Below are 7,874 nucleotides of genomic sequence, written 5' to 3' on the forward strand. Positions count from 1 at the left end.
TCCTGGCTATTATAAATAGTGCTGCAATGAACACTGTGGTACATTACTTTTTGAATTATGGTTTTCTCAGGGTATATGCCCAGTAGTTGGATTGATGGGTTGTATGGTAGTTCTGTTTTTAGTTAAGGAACCTCCATACTGTTCTCCATAGTGGTTGTATCAATTTACATTCCCACCAACAGTGCAAGAGGGTTCCCTTTTCTCCACACCCTCTCTAGCATTTAAAAATGGCTCTGAAGAACCTAGGGGAAGGACAGGAATAAAGACAGACGTAGAGAATGGACTTGAGGACACAAGGAGGGGGAAGGATAAGCTGGGACGAAGTGAGAGAGTGGCATGGACTTATATATACTACCAAATGCAAAATAGCTAGTGGGAAGTAGCCGCATAGCACAGGGAGATTAGCTCAATGCTTTGTGACCACCTAAGGGGTGGGATAGGGAGGGTGGGAGGGAGAGGCAAGAGGGAGGAGATATGGGGACATATGTATATGTATAGCTGATTCACTTTGTTATAAAGCAGAAACTAACACACCATTGTAAAGCAATTATATTCCAATAAAGATGTTAAAAAAAAAATAAGGGCAATAGTATCTATCTGCTAGGATTTGTGTGAGAATGAAATAAAATTAATGATAAAAGCTAGAGCACAAGATCCTCAATGAATGATCAGTATTATTGTTTTCTCATCACCACCACCCACCATCCCAGTCTCTAATATTGTGGTTAAAGGCTTGCATGCTGGAAATACAGTACTTTTCTTTTAATTCCTGCTCTATAGGTTATTAACCATGTGACCTCAAGTACTTAAACCTAAACTCCCTACACTGTGGTTTCCTCACCTGTAAAATGGGTAAGTCTCAGAATTGTGACGATAAAATGAAGTCACCTGTTAAGACACATATCACATTGCCTGGAACCTAAGTGCTCTTTACCCAGCAGCCAGAGTGACTATTAAAACGTAACTCAGATAATGTTAATCATTTGCTCAAAAGCTTCCAATGTCTTCCCATTGCACTTAGAATAAAAGCCAAAATCTTTACAATCACCAAGAGGTCCCTTAAGATCCATTACCCCTCTGAACTCATCTACTAGCTACCCACTTGCTTACTCTGCTTACTTCAGACACACCGTCCTCCATGTACTTCCTCAGACAAGTCAGTTATGCTGTTGTCTCAGGGTCCTTGTACTAGGAGAGTCTTCCTCCTGGGGAGTTCTTCCTTCTGCAGTCACCCACCAACTTCTCAGAGCCACACCGCTTGCCATTACCACTGTTGGGTCTTGTTCAAATGTATTAGTCAGTAAAGGCAGATGGGGCTACACTATGTAAAATCATACCTTACCACTCACTCCACACCACTTCCCTATCTTACTTCCTTGGTTTATTTCTCTCCTTTGCAGAAATCACCGTTTTACATTCTTTTCTATTATAGTTCTTTATTAGTTTGTCATGTGCCTTCCCGCATTACAACGTAATCCCACAAGGGCAGGGATTTTTGTCTTTGACCACTGCTGTAACCCCTAGCACCTAGACACAGAGTAGGCATTCAAGAAATATTTATTAAATGAGAGAATTTAAAAGTTAATCCGCCCTTTCCTGTGCCCTTTTAAGGTTGACGCAGTGCCTTAAGAGGCTAACACAGAAGGGTAAAGAAAGTCTCCATAAAACCCAGAGAAGAGATTGTAGAACTCCTCTTTGGATCCTGTCTGGAGTCACAGCTGAAAAAAAAAAAAAGTTAATCACCATTATTATTATTATTTACTTATTTGATCATTTCGTCCTCCTCTTCCTTCCTTAGTAACTATTGAAGGCATTGAGCCATACCTGAAATCAAGGCATAGCTCAGCTTATTCATCACTTCCTCAAGGAATTCTCCCCTGAATTCCCTATGTCATTTCCTCCTGTTTTGCCCTCTCACAACATTGATCTCTGTTGTGTGATTCTCCGGTTTAAGTCTATCTTTTCTACTAGACTCATATCGCTAGAGACCTCATCAATTTTTGCTTGCCTCTATATTTCCAACACTGAGTACAGAGCTTGGCACATAAAATATACTCAATAAATAATGAATGAATGAATGAATGATCAGAATAGGCTCTTGATTTACTTTGCCTATTATAAAACTAATTCTGCACATAACTGGACCATTCTGACAGTGCTATGTTTAGTGTTTGTTCATGATTGATAAGCCTTGGCGTTTTATGTGCCATTTCCTCATTGACACTGAACTGTATAACTTAAGCTAAGCTGTGTTCTGGTAGGTATTCACAAATGGTTCTCATTGGTTTTGTTCTGGTAGGTATTCACAAATGGTTCTCATCAGTAGTCCATTGAACTGCTGCTCAGATCTGTGAAAGTATCCAATTAATATTATGCATTAATATTTCACAATAAGGAGGATCTTTTAAATCAGTCTAGTAATAAAAAGAACAAGTGAAGATAAATGCATTCTTCTTTACTGTGATGGAGGAATTATGGTAACTATAGTATAGGTAAGAGGAAGGAATGGTCATTTATTGGGAGCCTGTCATATGCCAGACTCCATTCAAGATACATTGTATTTATGATCCCATTTGATCCAAATCATAAATGTGGTTGAGGAGGGAAGATGTTGGCAAATGTAGACATGTCTGTGTATGTTTTTATGTGTACATATTTGTGGGTGTTTGAAATGAGCAGGCTCTAGCCCTGTTTCTGCTTCATATTTGCTGTGCAAGCTTAAGCAAGTCAATTAGTGCCCCTGAGCTTCAGTTCCTACATTTGTAAAAGGTGGATCATAAGGCCCCATCTCACAGAGATTGTATTAAGATCAAACAAAATAATGAATATGAATGTTCTTTGAAAATGTTGAAAACAAGTGTTGGGATAGGGGGGCGTAGGGTGTTACAAGGATCAAAGCAATAATCTATGCCTTTAGATAGCATAATGTTTTTGCATTTTCCCTGATGAAAGCTAAATCTGGGGTAAAGTCATATTATATCAGCTTATTACCTATTCATTTATTGCAATTCATTCCAATAAGTATATTAAATACCTGTCATGCACCAGACTCCATAAGGCCATGGAGAATAAAATGAACTAAACATGATCCTGCCTCAGGGAGTTCACACTTGAGAGGAGGAAACATATGGGTATAAAAATAAGTATAAAATTCAAGGCAGAATATGCATAATGCTATAGATACCAGGAAGTCACACCGAATAATTTATACAATAACTATATACTGAATACCAACTATGGACCAGGCACTGTTCTAGAGCCCAAAGAGACAGGAGTGAACAAGGAAGATAGAGAGCTTGTTTTCATGGGGCTTACTTCTCATACATGAAAAGGGATAAACGGTCCAATTTCAGCTAACTGCTGTGTTGAAAAGGAAACAGGATGATGTGATCATGAGTTCTGCAGGAGCAACAGGTGGTCAGCTAAGGTCTCTGATATCTGACCTGAGACTGGAGTGGTGCCAACAGGGCAGCTTTGAGAAGATCTTCTGAAAGAGAGTTCGCCACAGAGAAAGTAGCAAGTGCTAGGAGTTTGTGGGTTCGCGGCTGTGACAAAGTGAGGAAGTGCAGTGACATGAGAAGCCGCGAGCAAGGGTGCATGGGGCCAGCTCACACAGCACACTTCGGCTGTGTTGAAGAATTTGGGGTCTAATCAAGGTACTATGGGAAGCCAGGGAAGGGTTTAGAAAGACCAGAGGTATGATCTGATTTACATTTTAAAAGAGCACTCTGGTTGCTCTGTGGAGCAGGTTGACTGCAGTGGGGAGAAAGTGAATGAAGGAAGCCCAGACAAGATGCTATTTTTGTAGATCCAGGTGAAGGATGATGAATGGCGACTTGTAGCTAAGCTAGAAGCGGTCTAGATGGGGAAGAAAGGGACAGATGCAGGATATATTTTGGAGGTGAGCCAACAAGAATTTGAGGAGGAGGAAAAAGGTTGTTTCCAAATGAAGAACACTTCAGTTTCTATCTTTACTTCAAAATCCTTTAATGTCAAACAGTAAATATGTCTAATGTCTATTTAAGCTAATATTAAAATAGTTTGGCTCTTTAAAGTTTTCCTATGGTAAATATGGTTATGCACGAAAGTTGTAAAAAAGAGCAGGGTAAAAATTAAGAAAAATATACAAATATATCATATAAAATATGAAATATGATATATACATATCTAAGATGAGAATGCTTAACTTTTCCCCCAGAACTATGATTTGATCTTGTGTTTCTGAGGAGGTGGTGCTGTATCAGATTTTGTCTCTTTGTCTATAGCATCTTTCAAAAGCTGAAAACAGTTTGACAACTTTAACACAAATGCTAGGTGTGAGCATTTCTTTATATAGCAGAGGTGACTTCCACCCATTGGGGAAAATGGGAATGCCTAGTGTCCCAGTATGTCAGGGGCTGGATGGAGCACACGGGCATCTCACCAAGGCCTTAAATATAATGCAATCGGACAGATTGCTGTTAAGTCCATTCCCACCCCTGCTTTGACCGGGGAGGAGGGAGACTGCAGCTATTTACAACAACTGGCTGGGTGAGGCCCGTGTAACGCAGTCCCTTGGGGAAGCTAGGTTAGAAACCTTTGTCCACGGGCAGTCAAGCCCTGAAGGGTTAGAAGGGGCCACTGCAGACTCGGCATCTACAGGAGGTCCTCTGATGATTGTTATGCCTTTTTGGTCCTGTCTGTTTAAAGACTAAGGATTCCATAGAGGTAAGGAATGGGCGGGAGTGAGTTCTTGGGGGGGGGGGGTCCTCCAGGGGAAAGAATCCCGTAGAGAGCAGTTGGACCACCGACTGCAGTAGTGTATCCTTCCACTGCCCGCCCTGCGCGGATGGGAGGTCGAATGAAGCCGGGACAAGCCAGCGAGGCTGTACCGTGGCGCTCATCAGACCCTTGGAACATCCTCTCCCCTGCCGCGGTTGTAATGGATCTTTGCCTCCTAAAAGAGGAAGATAATGCCGGGTTTAGCTTATAAATAGATAGTTGTACGCTCTCCCTGCGAAGCATTGATTGAGAGAGCCAAGCTGACTGTTGATCTAATTTTAACTTACATTTTAGCATGCAGCCTCTCCGCCTCCCTGTCGCTATTTGGCGGAGCGCAGAGCTCAGCTGTCTCAAGCGACCGCCAGAGGGCGGGCCGCTAGTGTTCCTGCCACCGTACCCGTCTGGCCTCTGTTTACGCAGGCATACAATGCCGGCCTTTATTGGGTTTGAAAAATAGGAGTTTCATTTTCCTGCGCCGGGATGACCTCATCACTCATGAAAATCAGAGGAAAGCGAGGAATTGGATGACGGGCAGTCAGGAAAATAAAGCTTGCATTTCACCTTCTCCCACTCCGCCACCTACACAGAGCGATCGGGATGTGCTTCTCATTTAAAAATCACGTTGCTGAAGCCGGGAAGTGGGGGAGGGAGGGAGGAGCGGAATGTTAAATTCTTGTTGGTACCGGCACTGTGTGTTCTGTTTAGAAGGTTAGTATCACCTACTCTCTGCTTACAAGGGTTCTCTATGGAGCTGTCACCAAATGCCAGTGCACCAACACTCTCTAGGAAAGAGTGACTTGACTTTAAAATATTATTAGTTATTCTTAAACATGATTCATCTTGCCACAGTTTAAATAATGGTCATCAGCAATTTTATACTGCTAGCTTGTAAATTTCAGATCTGCTTATGGCTTCAGACGAACAGGATCGGTAATTACAGTCTATCACGTTTTTGTTGCCACCTTTTGGGACCACAAATTATAGGGTAGAGTATAATGTGATGGGAAGGGAGACAGAAGACAAAGAAAAAAATCCTCCTCAGAAATTCCCCAGCCCTTGGAGCTCAGTATTTGGACTTTCCTTCTGGGGTTGAGTGAAACATATTAATAGAAGCTAATGTTTATCAAGCACTTGCTATGTGTCTGGCACCGTACCAACCGTTTCTCCTTAAATCCACAAGACAACCTATCTGTTAAGTTCTATCATTATCCCCATTTTAGGGTTGAAGAAATTGAGGCTATGTTACTTGCCCAAAGTCAAGTTAGCTAGAAAGGGGCAGAGCCAAGGTTCAAGGCTCAGAGGTGAGTGACTCCGAGCCCATGTTCTTGATCACCGTGTTATACGTCTTGAAAACCTGCCTACCCTTGGCAAACTCGTAAACTTCCTTCATCCCTAAGCGAAGGAGGGTATGTGTGAAGAGAGGGTGACAACTTTCAGACAAGGCCTGCCAAGGCCAAAACCAAAAGGTTCTTCACAGGGAGAGCTCCTGAAAAAGTGAAAAACATACAAAGAAATTATCATCTGCAGCTTTGCCCCTGACAATAGCTTATAAGATGGACATAAAGTCACCAGAAGAAGGAAATGTTCAACAAAGTGTCCTCACTTGGCCAATCATTCAACAAATATTTGCTCACGGTGAACTGGCCTTTGCAGTGAGCACTGGGGTAATATGACACAGACAAGGTCCATCCTTTCCTGGAACCTCATGCGGGAGGGGGTTATACATAGGTGAACAATGCAACACATAATTCTAATTGATGATGACTGTAAAAAGAACATGAGTTATTTGGGGAGAGGGAGCCCAGGCTGGCCTGTCTGAGGAAATGACATTCCAGCTACAACATGAGTAGGAATTAGCCAAGTGAATGGCAGGAATGAGTGTATCGTGGACAGACATGGGAAGGCTTTGAGGAGGAAATGCTGTTGGGAATGGAGCTATCAAGAGGGAGAAGAGATGTGAGAGGAGACTGGAGAGCTCTCATAGGTCTTGTAAACTAGAGTGAGGATTTCGAACATCATCTTAAGTGCAATGGGAAGACCCCTTGAAGAGTTTTAAGCGTGAGAGTGAAGTGATTTTATTTATATTTTGAAACAATCACTTTGTGATGGGGAGAATGCGTGGGAGATGGGATAGGGAGTGGGTGTGGGCCGACCATTAGGAAGTCAGTACAACAGCTCGGGTGAGAGTTGATGGAAGCTTGGACAAGGCCTGGCATGTTGGAGGAGGAGGGAAGTGGATGAACTAGTTAGGGGTTGGTGATAGATTAGACAGGATAGTTGAGGGAGAGAGCAGGGTCATGGATCTCTCTCAGTTTCTGGCTTGGGGCACAAGATTGAATGAGGCATCATTTATATTTATATTTATAAATCCAGTGGACATGAAAAGAGGAGCAAGCTGGTGCAACAGTTGGTTTGGGCCATTCTTATCTGGAGAGCAAACGCTGCTGACCAGCAGACAGAAAGGAGACTTCAAGGGGAAGTTTTGAGTGACTTGTCATTTCTTTATGGAAATGACCTTGTTTTTGTTGCCTCCACGGTTGAAAGGTAAGCATTAATACTGCAGTAAGACGCTATAAGGAAGCAGTGAGGTGGTGGTATATGTATATGCTTTTATTATGAAACTTGGAGTCTGTGAGCTCCAAAGGAACCTGAAGAAGGCAACCAGCAGCAACTCTCGACTTGTAAAGGATCGCAAGCCCAGGCAGCAGCACTGTGTTTTACAGCCCCACATAGAAGCAGAATCACCAGTGTTGGAAGTTGGAAAGGATGGCATTACACCCACTAGGAAACTAAATACCTACAGAGATGAAGTGATTTGTCCAAGATCATGCAGCAAATCTGTAAGTGAACAGGGAAAGGAAAAAAAACAGGTCTTCTGGTTCTTTCCCATGCCACTCTGCCTCTCAGGGGTCAAGGCTTTCTCTCTTGGGCACACAAGTCTTCTACTTCATCAGGGGACATCGCTGAACTGCTGTGATACTGGTAATACACTTTCATCCAAACTCCGTGAGAAATGCAAGTCTCTGTAGTCTGCCCACCATGCTGCAATTCTTCAGGACAAGAACCCCAACTTTCCTTAGCATTTCTGGGCACTTGCCCAGGCAGCGCTGCCC

The 7,874-nt window shown here is 42.7% G+C and overlaps 1 non-coding gene across 1 annotated transcript; it reads left to right on the forward strand.

Annotated features, from left to right (window-relative positions):
• The first annotated feature begins 1,598 nt into the window (after positions 1-1,598).
• On the forward strand, positions 1,599-1,720 carry LOC131757879 (small nucleolar RNA SNORA26). Its single transcript, XR_009336029.1, has one exon. It is a non-coding gene; the product is annotated as a small nucleolar RNA SNORA26 (small nucleolar RNA).
• Positions 1,721-7,874: the final 6,154 nt, after the last annotated feature.

Source organism: Kogia breviceps, chromosome 5 (assembly GCF_026419965.1).
Source record: "Kogia breviceps isolate mKogBre1 chromosome 5, mKogBre1 haplotype 1, whole genome shotgun sequence".
In the NCBI taxonomy this organism is placed as follows: Eukaryota; Metazoa; Chordata; class Mammalia; order Artiodactyla; family Physeteridae; genus Kogia; species Kogia breviceps.